The sequence below is a fragment of the Hibiscus syriacus genome, unplaced genomic scaffold (assembly GCF_006381635.1).
Source record: "Hibiscus syriacus cultivar Baekdansim isolate YM2019G1 unplaced genomic scaffold, ASM638163v2 tig00117048_pilon, whole genome shotgun sequence".
Lineage (NCBI taxonomy): Eukaryota > Viridiplantae > Streptophyta > Magnoliopsida > Malvales > Malvaceae > Hibiscus > Hibiscus syriacus.
Window position 1 is genome coordinate 5009589 of NW_024063538.1, and position 17335 is coordinate 5026923.

The following is a 17335-nucleotide window of genomic DNA, read 5'->3' on the forward strand; positions in this document are numbered from 1 at the left end:
TCTCTTAGCAGTGAGACTACTACATCCACTTCTCCATTCAGAACTATGGAGACCATCCAACAAAATTTTCTCATCATTTAGCCAAAGATTCGCAGAAAACAGAACTTTCCTCAGCTTCTTCCTTAAACTCAGGTTCTTCTAAACTTTTTAACTATTTACTAACATTTGTTCTAATAACTGGGGAAGTAATTGATTGGACATGCTTAAGAATTGCATCCAACCTCCGGAAAATACTCCATGAGGCATATGTTGTTCACTTTGCCTAATTACTACTTCTCCCTCTAACTCTATCTCTCGTTTCACTTCGGGAGACCTCTTAGTCTTACATCTATTAATATCTATTCACATAACTAAACTAGCAAGGACAATATACTCATTACACTACCAGATCAGAGATTCTTGGTATTTCATTAGCATGTACAAACCAAAAAAAATTTACAGTCGACCAACGGTCTTTTTCGAAAACTTGACTCAACCTAAGCCTGATATCAATAAATGTAACACCCCTGACCCGTATGACCCATATACGACTATGAGGTGTCACATTAACTTTTCAACTCTTTGACTCTTTGAAAACTTAACTAAAATTTGACTTTTATTAGAAAAATGAAAACACATTTACAAACCATATCATAACATCTACAATTTAAACATTTATAGTACATGTCAACCAATTTACCATAACAAAAACACGTACAATTCAAATCTCTCTCTGATCTAATAATCCTTACCAGTATATTGTCTTGCCCTTACTTACTCTGCTTGTTCCTCGAATCTATTTGATTCTACGTGTGAAGACAAACACACGTTAAGTCTATGACTTAGTGAGGCGTAATGAGTACAATAAAGCAATAAACATTTATGTACATTTTTCAAAATAACCATTAAGAACCACAAACACCATACTCTTCTTAACTTATATATATATTATTAAACATTGATTACTTTATGTATTTGATACTTACTTATACATTTCCTTGAAATGTTTCATATAAAACTAATAGACACTGCATTAACCTTTTAATATTATTACTCATGTTCAAGTTATATCAAGTTTGTTTTATTAGCCCAACATATATTGCTGAGAACTCAAGATATGCGAGTACATTGAGGTTGTACACTAATGCAGTCACCACTACTCATAATTTGCACTGAAGTGCTGCGTATAATTGTACCGAAGTGCCACATAGATTTGTCCCAAAGAACCACGTATAATTTGTCCCGAATGACCACGTAGAATTGTCCCGAAGAACCCACATAGATTTGTCCCGAAGGACCTTGTAGAACTCTCGACTCTTGGCATGATAACTATACCCTTAATTCTCATAAATATTTAGGCTTTAGCTTTATAAAAAAAATTATTTACTTTATTCTAATGTCTTTTATCCAAATAACACTTTCACATTTCTTATTCATGTATCTTTTATTCATATAAAAATTACTTATAGCAGTCCTTAAACATTTCTACTTATCATTTATGTTCATATAACATATTCACTTAGCACATATTCACAGAACTTTTTCACGTTGAAAACATTACATATATCATATACTCATTGCATTTCAACTAGCCTTTATTAACTTATCATTATTCACATATATCATATGCATAGCATTTTTATATGTCAAGACTTCAAATTATCATTTCTTCGTAAACATGTTCACATAATTCATATATTTATAATATTGACGTAGAATATTTATACTCATAGCAATACAATTTAAACATTACTTTTAAAATGATTTAACTAAAACCATAAATAATATAAATCATTTAGTTTAAAACATTTGAGGTTAGCTCAACACAAGCCTCCTCCATCTAACATGATCAATATGAATATCAGAACTCAATTAACATCTAATCAATTAGCCTTTATTTAAATGAAATGAACACCTAATTTAACATTTCAGAATAAATAGTATTAGTAGTATCCCTGTAGTACCGATACTTCTCCTCTATGGTACCGATACCCACTTCGGTCGATACCATTTTGGCATTATATAATTTCATCCCTACTTACAGTATCGTTACCTTACCCTTGGTATCGATACCTCTACATCAATATCGATACTACTTCAATCAGTATCGATATTGTCATCCGATTCGTACCTTTTTCCTTCAATTTATCCTTATAGTATCGATATTGTTCTTCCAGTACCAATATACTTGCCCAAATTCACCCATTTCACTTCGAACTTTACTCAAATTCCACTTAAATCTCCTAGTTTAACTCCATTCATGCCTTTAAACTCATTTACATTTATTACTACTAATTATATCCATTAAAACCCCTTTAAAATCTCATTTCCTCATTTACCCCTTTAACATCTCATTTCCTCCATAAAACTCTTAAACTAAAATCATATCAATTCTTCAAACATGTTCTTAATCTTGTCTAACACTTCTAACCTCTTAATTAAACCCTTTACAAGTAAAAATATCTTTAAAAACCCAAATATAATCAATTTCAATCAATTCTCTTGAAAACCCATTTTTACTAAATCACCATTAATTGCTCAATCCTTTAGCTTTAATCATTTTAAGCTTCTTTAAGCTTCTATACCACAAAAGGATTAAAAACCAAATTCAAAATTCAAGAAATAATCAATTTTAAATAATTCACCTTAGCCATGGAAACATACGGTGGAAGAGAGAAGAGAGAAAACCAAAGCTTCCAGATTTCCTTTATTCTTTCTTCCTTTTTCATGTTTTATAGCCTTAAGAAATGAATTTTAAATTTCTTTCATGCTAAAAGATCATATTCCCTTCCAATTTTCCATCTTTGAATATAAGTCCTAAACAAAAATTTTCCAAATCAATCCTTGAACTTTTCAATTTATCAACATTAAACCACTAAATTTTCAATCTTACACTTTAGTCACTTACCCGATGTTTGGGTATTACAAGAAGAACCTCTTCGTGAGCCAGATGTGGATGGTGCTGAGATTGGACTATTCGTTGAGCCAAAATCACTGCAATTCAACATGGATTCCGATGATGATGATGATGTAGAAGTTCCCACAAAATACGATATTGAACCCCAGCACACATGTATGAAGCTGACTATGATGCAATATATGGGCCAAAATTTGCAGATGTGCCTAATGTTGGTGATTACAGATTTAACTCATCAATCAATAATGGTAAGTTATATATCATAATAGAGTTTTCATCAAAAGAATAAGCGATGATTGCAATTAAGAATTACAACATTCGTAATTATGTTCACTATAGAGTCGAACAATACACCACTGAAAAGTATGTCTACTTCTATGCCCAACGTGATAACGGATGCAACTGGATGGTTCCTGTATCGAAGAGGAAGAGAAAAAAATATGGGAACTAAAAGTATAAAAAGGTCCTACATGTTGTAGAGGGATCAACTAGGACCATCTAACTTGGACTTCGACCAAGCCATTAAAAAAACTTCACGGCTAGTGGGATTCATCTTACAATGAACTACCAAGTTGGTTTAGGGTAGTGCGTAGACTGAATCCTGGGACAATAATCAACTTTGAAACTTGTCATGCATACCATAATGATCGAGTGTTTCGCGATCGATGCAATAGGAAAACAATGTTCATATATTTTATCATCACGTAATCGTTGAGCATCACCATGTAATGTAGTTTCTGAAATCTCAGTTAGTGTTATTTCATTCGTTTACTTTCCATAATGTCTTCATCACCAACTAAAATAGAAACAATAAATACATTAAGAAAAATAAATAAAAACATTAAATAAAATTACAAAATAAATAATAAAAATAAGTAAATACAAACATTAAATACAAACGTTACAATTCAAACAATTAAATAATAAAAACATTAAGAAAAAAAAATAAAAAAGTCCATAATTCATTACAGTTACTGATAAACAAATAAAATTCAATAAAAACATTACAAACTAAACAAGTCTATCGATATCTGCGTCTTGAATGTGTTCCGCAGGACGGTGGTTGTCTATTTCGATGAGGGTTTTTTTCGTATAACTTGCTCCTCCTCACTGTCATCATCATTAGCAACAGCAGTAGTAGCTATTTGTTGATGAGGGACAGATAAAGATGTAACGCCTCCATAGAATAAGGACCCTGGAGGTGTATGACTAACCATCCCACCGCTCATTGAGAATTGTAAAAACATCGACATCGATGACTGCGATCCATACTGAGCCAGAGTGTATATCTGTGGTGAAGTACCACCCGCCAAATAAACAACGTATGAGTCCATGATAGATCTATAAAATGCCATATAATATCCCTAGGAGGTGTCATAAAATGCTGTAGTGATAGCATCTGATACGGCTGTGGTGGCTTCTAAAACAGTTGTGGTGCCGTCTAAAATAGTTGCGGTGCTATCTAAAATGGTTGTGGTGCCATCTGAACTGGCGGTGTACGAATGTATAGTGACATGCTGGGAATGTAAATCGGTATAAATGGTGGATGATGTGATAGTTTTGGTGCGGTAGCTGAGGACAAGCCGGAAGTGCATGCTTAGTCCACGAGTCGGGAGATGATGTTGTGACGGATGCTTTCTCAGTACCGATGAATCCTCTCGCCTCATGCTTCCTCGAAAAGTAGGAATGGCTTCTCGTTCGTGTTGAACCACTGATAATAGTTAGCCATAACTGAATAATGATCCACATAAATCAGCTCTGTATGGGAAATGTGTCGATGTTGATCCTCTCAAATCATTATCCACTCGTTGTGTTTAATCATCCAGTTGACATCCTTTTGCCCCGTCTGTCGATGTTATGTATATTATCGAGATTCTTAGGGCTTTAGGAATATATTAATCCAAATTGGCAGATCACGCAATCAGTAGTATGCCACTCAAAAATAGCATAAACATCAGAGGGACTACCGCCAACCATACATCAATGAGTCACTCAAGTGAGGTGGGATGCAAAGCCTCATTTCAGTGGAATAAGGAGCCCATGAAAACTAAAATATATATAATTTATAAAAATATTATTCTAATTATATAATGATAATAAAGGTAAATAATAAAATTTAAATATATACCTTTGTATCAGCCTTCTGATCAATGAGTAGCCGAATATTTTCCAATTCGTCTGGAATATCACGATGATCTTTCCTTCTACATGACCACCTATTCAATGTAAAAAATCTTTTATATATACTCAAAAAGTATTATATACTCCGTATTGGAAAATTCCTCAAAAAATAACGGGAAGACCAATGGGTTTTTCACGACTCAAAAATAACGGGAAGACCAATGGGTTTTTCACGACCGAACATAAAAAGGGCATGTATACCATGCTCATGACTGGAGAAGAAGGAGACATCCGTCGATGGCTTTTTTCTATAATCAGTTGCCTGACACATTTCTCTATATAGAGATGTCAAAATTGCAGAGCCTCAATTGAGTGAGGCGACAACTTGAAAATCTTCAAGATGACACAACCACATACAATGAACTTGGTTGTGAGATTTTTTCGGGCATCAATATCCCTCCTATGAGTTGTAATATGCAAGCCCGAGCAATATTTTAGCATGATCCTCGGAGCATTCTCACTCAAATGTTGAAAATTTGTAGCCAACCATGATAATGGTATTCGACCACCGTTGAAATTAGGCGGGATACCTCCAAGATACTCCTTGCACAAGGAATGTGAATCAACATCCCCACACTAGAAATAACATCCCCATATATGAAAGCCCCAAATGTATAAAAACATCCTCTAGCGTAATAGTACACTCCCCACACAGAAGATGGAATGCATGTGTCTCTGGTCTCCACCTCTCAATCAGTGAAGAAATAAGGTTGGGTTCAAGGTTACAATGCCCTTCATATTTCGCTGTGTAACCGAATCCAGCCTCTGCTAAATACGACCAGACATGACTCGGTATCTCTAACTTAGCGTTACGAATAAATTGATCTAATATGTTGCTAATGCTCAATCCCACATAGTATTGGAAACAATATTGGGAATGGGTATTTATGGTTTGGATTTCCCACTTTCTTGTTGAGGGAAAGAGAACAAGGGAGACTCTCGCGCACCGTCGCCACCGCCGACTGTCTCGTCTCGGCACGGCTCAGCTCGTGGTCGAGGTCGAGGTTGTGGTAATACGTATCTTCGACACGTCCGCGCGTATACTATCTTTTTAGAGAAAATTCTTGAGGAATTTCTCTTTGAAAGAAACAAATGGAAAAATGTGAAAGATTTCAACTGATATTTATAGGTTGTTGAGGACTATTTAAATTCAAATGATAACAGTTGATTTATGAGTTATCAGAAATTAAACAGTTTTTTTCCTAAATTAAATAAAAAAACGTTAAGATGTATCTGGACTGATTTCCAGCTTTGTACAGAGGAGACAAGCTGTTAATATCAAGAGTTATATGATTTAATTTCAGGAGTTATATGATTTAATTTCAGGAGTTACATGATATAATTTCAGGAGTTATAACAGCTGAATAATGGTGCAATGAACCTAGACTATTTCCGAGTCATGTTCATCTAGACGTTTCAGCTGTTACAAAGAATGATTTTAATCCTGATTTTTTATATGGATGATTTTAACCCTATTCAACCTATAAATAGAGAGTTGAATTCACCTTCTCAACTCACTCTCAACATTTAAGAATTCACTCTCCAAGTGTTTTCTAAATATCTCTCTGTGTGCTTTCCGATAAGAAGATCAATAACACCAGCAGTCCACTCCGGTTTCGGGTGTACGGAATTCGGAGCGACCGTGTTAACCTCGGGGGATGGTCTGCCTACGATTACACACATCGGGGCGAATTCATTTCTAAGGCAGTGGTTATATCACGACACGGTTTACGAATATGTTCCTTTTCAATTATTGTTTATCTTCCTGTCAGTGCTAATGGTGTTTTTGCAGTCTATTTACCAACATAATATATGTCATTCCCTAATTAAATAAATATTATACATATTAAAATATAAAATACTAAAAAATAAAGCATTCACAATAATTAAAATAACACAATTTAAAATTGTTACTATATCGGTAAAATGACTCGAGATATGATTCTCATCTAAACATAGCAACCGCCTTCTATTTTATAACTGCAAAAAGAAAAAATTATAGTAAAATAAATAAATAATAAAATATAAATGATTATAATATAAAAAAATTACCTTCTAAAAATGATAACAAAACCTACTTGAAGCTTGATAGAAAGATTGATAAAAAGAAGAAGTAGAGTATTTTTGTGTGGTTTGAGGGTTGTATGAGGGGTATTTATAAGGGGAGGGGATGAGCGGTATTAAAGAGGTAGGTGATAATTAAGGGGGACGGACGGATGGTTGGGTGGTATTAAAGGGGGTATTTATGGAAGGCTCGCCTCATGATCCAACCTTCCCCCATGTCAGAAAACCCCCGCGAGTGCGCGCTTCATGATCTGTGCTTTTCTACGTGGCGTCAACTCGGACGAAATCCCATATGCGCTTTATTGTCACTATATCAAAAAGGGTACTAGATCAGTAATATTTGGAGAAATGATATCTGATAGATAATTATTTATTATTAGGGTAATTTTTGGGTAAAAACGACTTCATCTATGTCTTGTCTTTCTAACGAAGTTGAGAAAAAATAGTAGTTAGGACCTAAACCATGTGCATGTACTCTACGAAATCGCATGATTAACCATGTGAAGAGGGAAATGGAGAACATGAACATAAGTGGAATTAACAACATTTAAATATTTTTATATAATACATTTGGTCTCTGCTATTACATATTCTCTCAGTTTAGTCATACTTTTAATAAATTAAAATAAATTTAATCTCCAATCGAACGACGCCACATGTCATGCCAGTAAGGTTATTCAAATATCCGACCCGATTGAACTGGCCCATCAACCCGCTGACCCAGTTAAAAATATTGGGTATTTATAATAAAAATACTGATTTTTGGGTCGGATACCCAACAGGGTTTCTAGGTCGAGCATGGGTAACAAAATGTTGGTTAACCGGTACCCTCCGACCTGATACCCGATTATTATATATTTTTCATTTTTCATTTTTATTTATATTTTTTTTCATAATCCTCAAATTATTTCGCTCTAACATTTTAAAATCCTAATTCTTAAATTTTGAAACCATAACGTCTAAATTCTAACTTTTAAATTATTTCACATTAACTTCTAATTATTTTTAAATATTTATTTCTTCAAAAATACTTGAAATTTAATTATATTTCTTTATTAATATTTAATAAATTTATTTCAATTATGTAATTTGAATTTTTAAACTTTATGTGTGGATTATATATTATAGACTTTTAAATTTTAGAATTTTTTATACCTTTTTTAAATAATATTCAAAGAAAAAATAAAAAAAATTATTAAATGGGTACCCGTGACCCGAATATATATAATATATTTTATATATATTAACTTAAAATATTTTTATTTAACTTCTTAAATATATTTTACTATTAACTTAATTTAATAATATTTTATTTTCATTTAAAAATATATAATTTATTTTAATTTATTAAAATTATGACTAAGTTGAGAGAATATGTAAATAACGTAGACTAAATGTGTGTATATCAAAATATTTAACTGTTGTTAACGACAATTAGCTCGGGGTGACCAAATCTTGTTTAAAAAAACATAAGTGACTATATCTTCTGTATTTTGAAATCAGTGATCAAAAGTGGATAAAACTCAAAGATAACACTCCTACATCAAAAAAAACAAAAGTGTTTAGCCTTTTGGATCATTTGATTCAACGTATTGAAAATAAAATAACGACGAAAATTCCCGTGTACAAATAATTTTAAAGTGTAGGGTTTAGACGGTTAGGATTTAAAATTTAGGGTTTAGAATATATACTTTTAGTGTTAGGATTTTGAGTTAAAATAGATAAGACTGTATAGATAGCGTGTCGAATAATTTTCCTTTTTTAAAGGGTAATATAGCCATATGATTATGATTGTCTCTTCCCAACATGAGATTCTTTGCACCATGAATGGGTTTGGCTACTTTTTCTTCACATCTAGGCGCTGCAATATTCAGAAGAGAAACCCTTTTACGCTGGGAGTTTGTCCGACAACAAAGTTGGTAAACTCTTTTCCATTTTTACAAGGTTTATCATTCCATTTCTTAGACAACACAAACTCCTGTTATTTTCCAACCTTTCTTTTGATTAATTTCTTGGTTTAGACAAGACATTTTCAAACGGGTATCTGTGACCAGGGCATTGCTTTTTTTTTAAAAAAAAAAATATGCTCATTAATTGAACATCTTAATGTTTGTTAACAATGGGGCAAAACCAGTTTAGCTATTAGGGGTGTTCGATGTCGGTTTGGATTGGTTTTTGGTTAAAAATTCATCCGATCCGAAAGTATAAATATTTGCAGTTTGAATCAGTTTGGATGTTTTTAAAAAAATCTGATCCGATCCAATTAAATGCGGCTTGATTCGGTTTGGATTTGTGCGGTTTTTAAATTCTAATTTTTCAATAATTCTTGATTTTTTTCATAAAAAAAAACATATGTATAACAAAGCAAAAAAATATTTTAATAAATGCAAGCTTGTGAAGTTTGTGAAGCTTACAAAGAGAATATATTTTAACAATGTAAGCTTGTGAAGTTTGTTCACATTAATAGTTCAGCAGCAGTTTGTAGAAGGAACCAAAATTTTTCATTTTTTATTGAACTTGAAACGGTGTCGTTCTGCGTAGGGAGATAGTCATTCATTGTAAGAGACTATCGATTCGGTTCGGTTTGGATCGTTTCTAGATTTCCAAACCAAACCCGAACCGTTCAATTTTTTAAAAAAAACCAAACACACTAAATCGATTTCGATTTTTTTCGATTATCGATTTTATAAATCATTTTCGGTTATTTTTTGGACCAGGTTGGATCCGAACACCCCTATTAGCTTTTAAAGTTTTAAGAGATGATTGAGAAATCAAAGGAGTAGCGGTTAGAGTTATATACCGAAGGAAATGATTCGATTACTTGTCGTAAGAGCCAAAACTAACCCAATAATGTAAGCATCTTTGACTTCAATGATTACAAATATATTCGATCCCGGACGTTTAGTTCAAAAATGTAAGTTTATCTTTGGAAATAACATTACTGAAATGTAAGATTATATTGTTTTGTTTTGTTTGAAGAATAAAATTATTGGATGCATTTTACCAAATTATTCTTGTGTTATATGTTTTTTTTCTTACAAAATAGTTAAACTTCAATATTAAAATATAAATAATTGAATGAAAATTTATAAAAAAAATATTTTAATCATTATACTATCTAACTTTTGAGAAAAATATATTTAATATATAATTCATATAATTAATATATTAAACTTATATTTTTAAATAATTTTTATAAGTATCATATTTATTTATATAAAATATAATATAATATGAAAAAAATAATATTATGATCTCGAGTGAGCAAAGATATTATTTTCAATGTATAAGATCCATATTTTAATAACTCAAAGTCAGATACTATTTTAAATAATTACATTTTTACAATAATATTTATTTTCACCTCATTAAATTACAAATAATTAATATATTAAATATTAAAAATATAGAATATTTCTAAATACTCAAATTTACTAATATTTTATTAATTCAAACTATTTGTGTATTATTATCATGTTTATAATTTTAAATAAAACACAAAAATAAGAATTCAGAATGATCATTATAAAAAGAATTCATTAGTCTAACGTATTATGTTTAAAGTAGTGACAATTGTTCATTACCTAAGAACTTGGATGTAATGATATTCTCACCCTTTTAACAAAATATGCTATTATTGGAAAAAAATATTATTCCATGATAATAATATTTCTCGTGAACCAAACGTGGTATAATATTTTTCAAGAACCAAACACCCCTTAAAGGTCATGTTTAAACCCAATACATCAAGAGATAATAAAAATTCATTAACCACTTAAATCACAATCGATTATCCTGCAATCGTTGGTGCTTAAATTCAGGACTTCTAAAAATAACAATTATCTGTTTAAACATTAAGGTAGGATTCATAAATTTATACTTTTTAAAATTCAATAATTTGTTTTTTTCGATATTCGATCCTAATTACGTTTTGGTGACAAAGTTCAAACTACGTCATGATGGCAAACTCGCCTTTGCTGAATCAAAAGTAGGACTATATATTTATTTATTTATACTTTTTTTTATGGTTTGTGGGGAACAAAATCAATTTCCAAACAGGTGAAACGATGTAATTCCATGAGTGAGACTTGACGCCGAAAAGAAAAAAACCAAAGGCAACCAATATTAATTTCAATACAATAACTTTATGGTACTGAGTGAAAAAGAGCAAAGTTGTTTTCGTATCATAAGAACTAGTTAGTTAATTTGGGAGACGAGAATGGAATATGGTATATATACATTTGAAATAATCAAATCATATTTTAATGACAGCAAGCTTAGATAATGTGTTGGAGAAAATTTTAATTTATTTGGAGTGTTTTGGAAATTTATTTTTCGAAAAAAAGCATTCGTTACTGTGCCAGTACGTAGTGGCGTAACTTGGTAATAGAGTTTGGAAGGTCAACTTAAAATTTTAAAATATTTAGAGGTTTAAATTAGAATTTTCAAAAAATTTGAAGGGTTCAATTTACACTTTTTCAAAAAAAAAGGGTATAACTAAAATTTTTGAGATTTTGAGAGGTTTAATGAGATTTTCTGAAAATTGTGGGAGGGATTAAATTAAGAATATTAAAAAAGTTTAAAAATTATTATGAATTTATAAAAAAAATCGTGGGACTAAATTAAATATTTAAAATTTTAAAGGTTTAAACTTTAATTTTTCAATTTTTTTGGGGGCCATGCCATTAGACTCCATTTCTTTCGCCACTACGTAGAAAGACACGTGAATTATTTGATTTTTTGGGAGGATATCCTGAAGATACGATATTTTCTACTTTACTACTTTATTAGAGTTGACACTCTAATTGCATATAGTTTAAAAATGACGTCGTATTTTCAGGCGATTTCTCAAAGACATTAAATAATTCACTCATCTTTTTATTTTTATCATAAGAAATACTGTTTTTTGGAAATAATTTTTCTACCCTATTTGAATATGGACAATGAATAAAAAATTAGGAATCTCAAAAGATTTAATCTTTAAACACTGGAATGATGTGCCCCTTTGTTGCTGCACATGCTCTTCAGTGTGGGTAGTGGCTTGACGGGCTCCCAAACCATGTATGATCATTAAATAATTGGCTGATCCTTGTTCCCATATGTAATGGGGTAAGGGGAGGTAAGATAGTAGGCTGCCCCCAACACCAGGTTGATAGCAACTTCCGTAGGAGTCCTCCGAATTATGAAATGCTCTCCGTGGGACTCGATCCCACGACCTCAAGGTTAAGAAACTTATGCTCTACCAACTGAGCTGGATGGTCATTTCCCATGTATGATCATCAAATTTAATTTAAAAAATTCGTAATGCCATTTTTTAGTAAAATTATATATATTTTTTAATTGAGAGGAAAATACAGAAAATTCGTATTGACATTATTTCAAAAATATTAATGACCTAAAAACGATTAAGCCATCAAATAAGGGCAACAGGGACGAAATTACGGCATGTGGGAGGGGCAATTGCCTCCTTAAACTTTAATGGTTTAATCGTTTTCAGGTCATTACTATTTTTGAAATCATACAATTAAATTCTAGTCAATCTCAAATTTTACTAATTTAATTAATTTTTATGACCCTTTCAATTTTAAAATAAATTATGTCTTCACCTCCAATTTTTGATTTAATGACCCTTTAAGACCTTTCGATCTTAAAATTAGTGAAAAAACTATAATTCCTTTAAATTTGATGGTTTATTCAATTTTAAAGACCTATTTATTTTAAAGTTAAACTTGTCCCCTCATATTCAACTATGACTCCGTCCCTGAATGTCCAATAATATTAAAGGGTTAAATCATAGTTTCTAACATAGTAAAAGGACTAAAACTAGAATTAAACCTCAAATTAAGACCTTCAACTTAATAAAAAAGAATAAACTATGTATTTAGTCACTCATTCATTCCCGTGATTCGTTTTGGTCATCCAATTATTAAAATTTTAAAATTATATATAATGTTACTTTTTTCTGTTTTGATCACTTGTCGTTAAAAAGTAAACAGAACTACTTGCGTTATAATTTTTTTTTTATTTTTTAATAATGACATGACATTAATAAATCATGTTAAAGTGTCAGCATTATCGTTAATTTTCAAACAACGGATAACTACGTTTTATTTGAAAAGAACAAAAAGTTAGATGATTAAAGCGAAACTAAGAAATAGATAAGAGATCAAATAGATAGTTTGATCCATAAAAAAATCGGCCATCACGCAAATTCCTGGTTTATTGCTACATGCACATGTTAAGAAAATTCTACATTACGACGATCTTAATATTCTGCTAAAGAAATGTGATATCGGTTTTTTATTATTTTTTAATATATTTTAGTTAAAAAATTACTTAAAATATTATTATTTATACCTAAAACATTAATATGTTTTAATATTTCTTGTAAAGTATTCAATAATAACAAAATCAATAGAAAAAATAATGTTTTAAGTAACGTTTTACCAGATATGTTAATAAAATCGGTAAAGCGCCCAATAATAACAAAATCGGTAAAAATAATAATGTTTTATATAATTTTTTATCAAAAATATTAAAAAATTAATAACAAAACCGATATCATCTTTACTTAATTGTATATTAATACTCACACATAATTCCCCGTATAGCTAGACGGATTGGTGTGTGAATACTTTGAAATGACCAACATAGATTGGTGTGAATACTATGAAATGCCAGATGACTCTGCCTAGTTCTAGACAGCTAGCTTGTGAAAATTTTGGCATCGTAAGTGATTTTACACAATATTAGGTACCTCGTAAACCCCCCCCCCCAACCCCCAAAAAAAAAAGTAGTAGAAAATAGGGAAATTCCCACTTCATCGGTTCATCCCCTGAACCCATAACTGGGACAGAGCAGATTTAATAATATCCTAGTACCAGAAGCTTACTGTACATTAACCATCATCGCCTACTAGATTCGATTGCTGAATAAGAATGAGTTAAAATTAGCCAATGCGTGGTTTTGAGTTGTCTACACATTGCAGAGTTCATGGAACCATAGTCTAGCAGTTCCTCGATCATTTGCTCGATGATCCTCCTCAAGTGCTTTCAACTGCTTCTCTGTGGTTTCCACTTGACCCTTCTTCAAAACCCAACTCCCTTCCGTCTCTTTCACCGGCATCCCGTCTTTCGCGGTGTGGTTAATACGGGTGAAATGCGGAGTGGATGCCTTGTTTTTCGGCACCGGAACCGACTGCTTCTTGGTGATCTCGAGCGATGCCAAGTAGCATTTATGTAGTTTAGCTGTCAAAGTAGCAGAGAGAAGGCTTGAGGATGATGATGACCGAGGTGCAATCGGGTTGTATGGGAAGTTTGTCCTAGCCCTCGGTCCACACATAGCCTCGCCGCCTCATCGTAGGCGCGGGCCGCATCTTCCATCGTTTCGAATGTTCCTAGCCAAATCCTAGTCTTCCTGCAAAACAAATTGCTCCTTTCAGTACGGTTTTCTTGAATTTATTAACAATATATGCTAGTAGACACAATTATTCGATCCCAAAATTTTGAAAATCAGGTATGATTTTCGAAACTAAAATGTAACTTACAAGAGAGGGTGACGAATTTCAGACACCCAAGAACCCCAATGCCTTTGTCGGACACCACGATATCGTTGTTGTGGTCTGGCCATGACAGAAAAAAAAACAAGAGGTTGTTTTCTTGAAAAAGGTGTTTGTGGAAATGCCTGAATGAGCAAAAAATGATGCTGGGGAACGAGGGAGCAGAGGGACCTTTTGTAGTGACGATGGGCAGATATATGAGGCAATTTACTGTCATCCAACTTGGAAAAAAAACATGGTTTGGTCCCACAAAAGTTAGGTCTTATTGAATTAATAGCACTGGTGACCAAATTCAATTAATAAGCTTATAATAATATAGCATTGGTGACTGAATTCAATTAATATCTTAGTTGGTAGAGCACAAGATTTTTAATATTGAGGTCGTGAGATCGAGCCTCATGAAGGGCATTTCATAATTTGGAGGTCTCCTACGGAAGCTGCTTTCAGCCTAGTGTTGGGGGCAGCCTACTATCTTACCTTCCCTTACTCCATTACATATAGGAACAACCATTTTTTTTGTCGTGAGATCGAGCCTCATGAAGGGCATTTCATAATTGGAGGTCTCCTACGGAAGCTGCTTTCAGCCTAGTGTTGGGGGCAGCCTACTATCTTACCTTCCCTTACTCCATTACATATAGGAACAACCATTTTTTTTGTTGCAAAAACAAAAATTTGTGGAATATTAAACTTCGTTGCTCATCAAAATCTAAGGTCACATTCCAACAGATTATTCATGTGAATATATGCTCTTGCTGAACTATAAAACAAAAGAATAGAAGAAAAAAATTATACCTTCTTTTCATCTATTTAAAAAATATTTTTAATATGATAATCGATATCTGATTTATTGACGGACTAGTTTAAGTTAAGTACCTTGAATTCTCATTATGAGAACAATGTTCTCAATCTGATTTTTTTCGTTGACAGCGTCAGATTTTGAACTCTAACTTCACTTAAAATATCTAACATTTTATCTGGTTAGATCAACGAATTTGATAAAATTTTGTAAAACTAATCTAGTTAGTATGTTTTGTTTGGAACCCAAATTGGCAATCAAGTGAGTGAGTTTGAACATAAAAGCAGAAAATTAGCAAGTTGTTCCCTCATGGAAAGATTCCATGCACCAAGTTGCAGTGGGAAAATGATTGAGTCAATCTTAATCTTGGACTGCCATGATTACCAAAGCAATCCATATGATATGATCAAATCCCATTCACTGTTGATCCCCCCCCCCCAATCACCTGATCTTTTTGGCATAACTCATAACTCAACATGGCCTTTTTATTTTTTTAATACTTATCAAGATAAAGAAGGGTGAAGATAGATTTTTTTTTCATATAAAATAAGATGGGTTACTTTACAAGTTGAACATATACATTTTCATCTACTTAAAAAGATACTTTTTATAATTATTGATATTTAATTAATTAATTTGTATTAGATATTATAAAAGTCAGGTTCATTCTAAAAAAAATTTGTAGACTATGTTCTATTTTTTAAAATGATAGCTCTAAAATATTTTATAATAAGATAAAATTATATAATATCAAAATTTATCATTTTACGATTGTATCTTACAAAATAAAAAAATCCAAACATATAAAACTAAGATAATACAACAAAATAATTATATAATCTTGATATTTATTTAAAAAGTGTCATTCTTGAATGCTCTTATAAGTAAAATTGTGATTTTTTTATCGAAGTGTGGGGATTAAATTTTAGAGCTTTGTGAGGTATCACAGACCACACTTACAGATGAACAGGTCTGAAAAAAGTCTATTATGAGAAATTAAGAATGATCCTTTCGGTCCTACTTATTCTATTTATAATACTAAAATTTAAATCTAAATATTTAAATAGTATTTAGTACCTGATTTTATCGGATCAACAAATTATTCATATAAAATAATTTTTGAATGTAGATAAAAGGTGCGATTTGTAATTTTCATATATTTATAATTATTTTTTTCACTTTCTTTATTCTTTACTCCTAAAGATAAAGATAAAGATATATATATATATATATATATATATATATATATATATATATATATTATATATATATATATATATATATATATATATATGAGAAGAGGAGCAAATTGCACCAGGGAATTTCAATGAACATAAAGCATGTGTCTATGTCCCATATGCTTTGGTTAGGCACGTGCATCAAACAAACCTTCCATGAGCCTAGGTTGTACTAATCTGCTCTGCCTTTACCAATCCACATATGGTGAAAGTAGTAAACTAGTTTTGGTGAAATATTTGTCAAAAGTAAAAACTTCTTTCAAACATAATTACTTAATATCATTAGCGGATTTAAAAAAAATTAAAAAATAAAGGTCTAAAATTATAATATTTTATTTTAAAAAATTTTGAGTATATAAAATTCTTTACTTTTCCTACTTCCGTTAACCAATTAAATTTAATTTAATTTTTTTCCAAAATAATAGGTGTACAAATGTTCTAAGTAGAAAACCATATGCATCTGGTGCTTAACATGTTTACGATAAATAAATATTATATTATTCAAACAGCGGCGTAGCAAATATTGTTTTCCTCAGGATAATATAGATTCAAACAGTTTTATTTACGGAATTCAACTGTATATAGATTTAAGTTAATATATC

The 17335-nt window shown here is 31.4% G+C and overlaps 1 pseudogene; it reads right to left on the bottom strand.

The window, feature by feature from the left end:
- Positions 1 to 13960: 13960 nt before the first annotated feature.
- On the bottom strand, positions 13961 to 14849 carry LOC120197481 (annotated as a pseudogene).
- Between the last annotated feature and the right edge of the window lie 2486 nt (positions 14850 to 17335).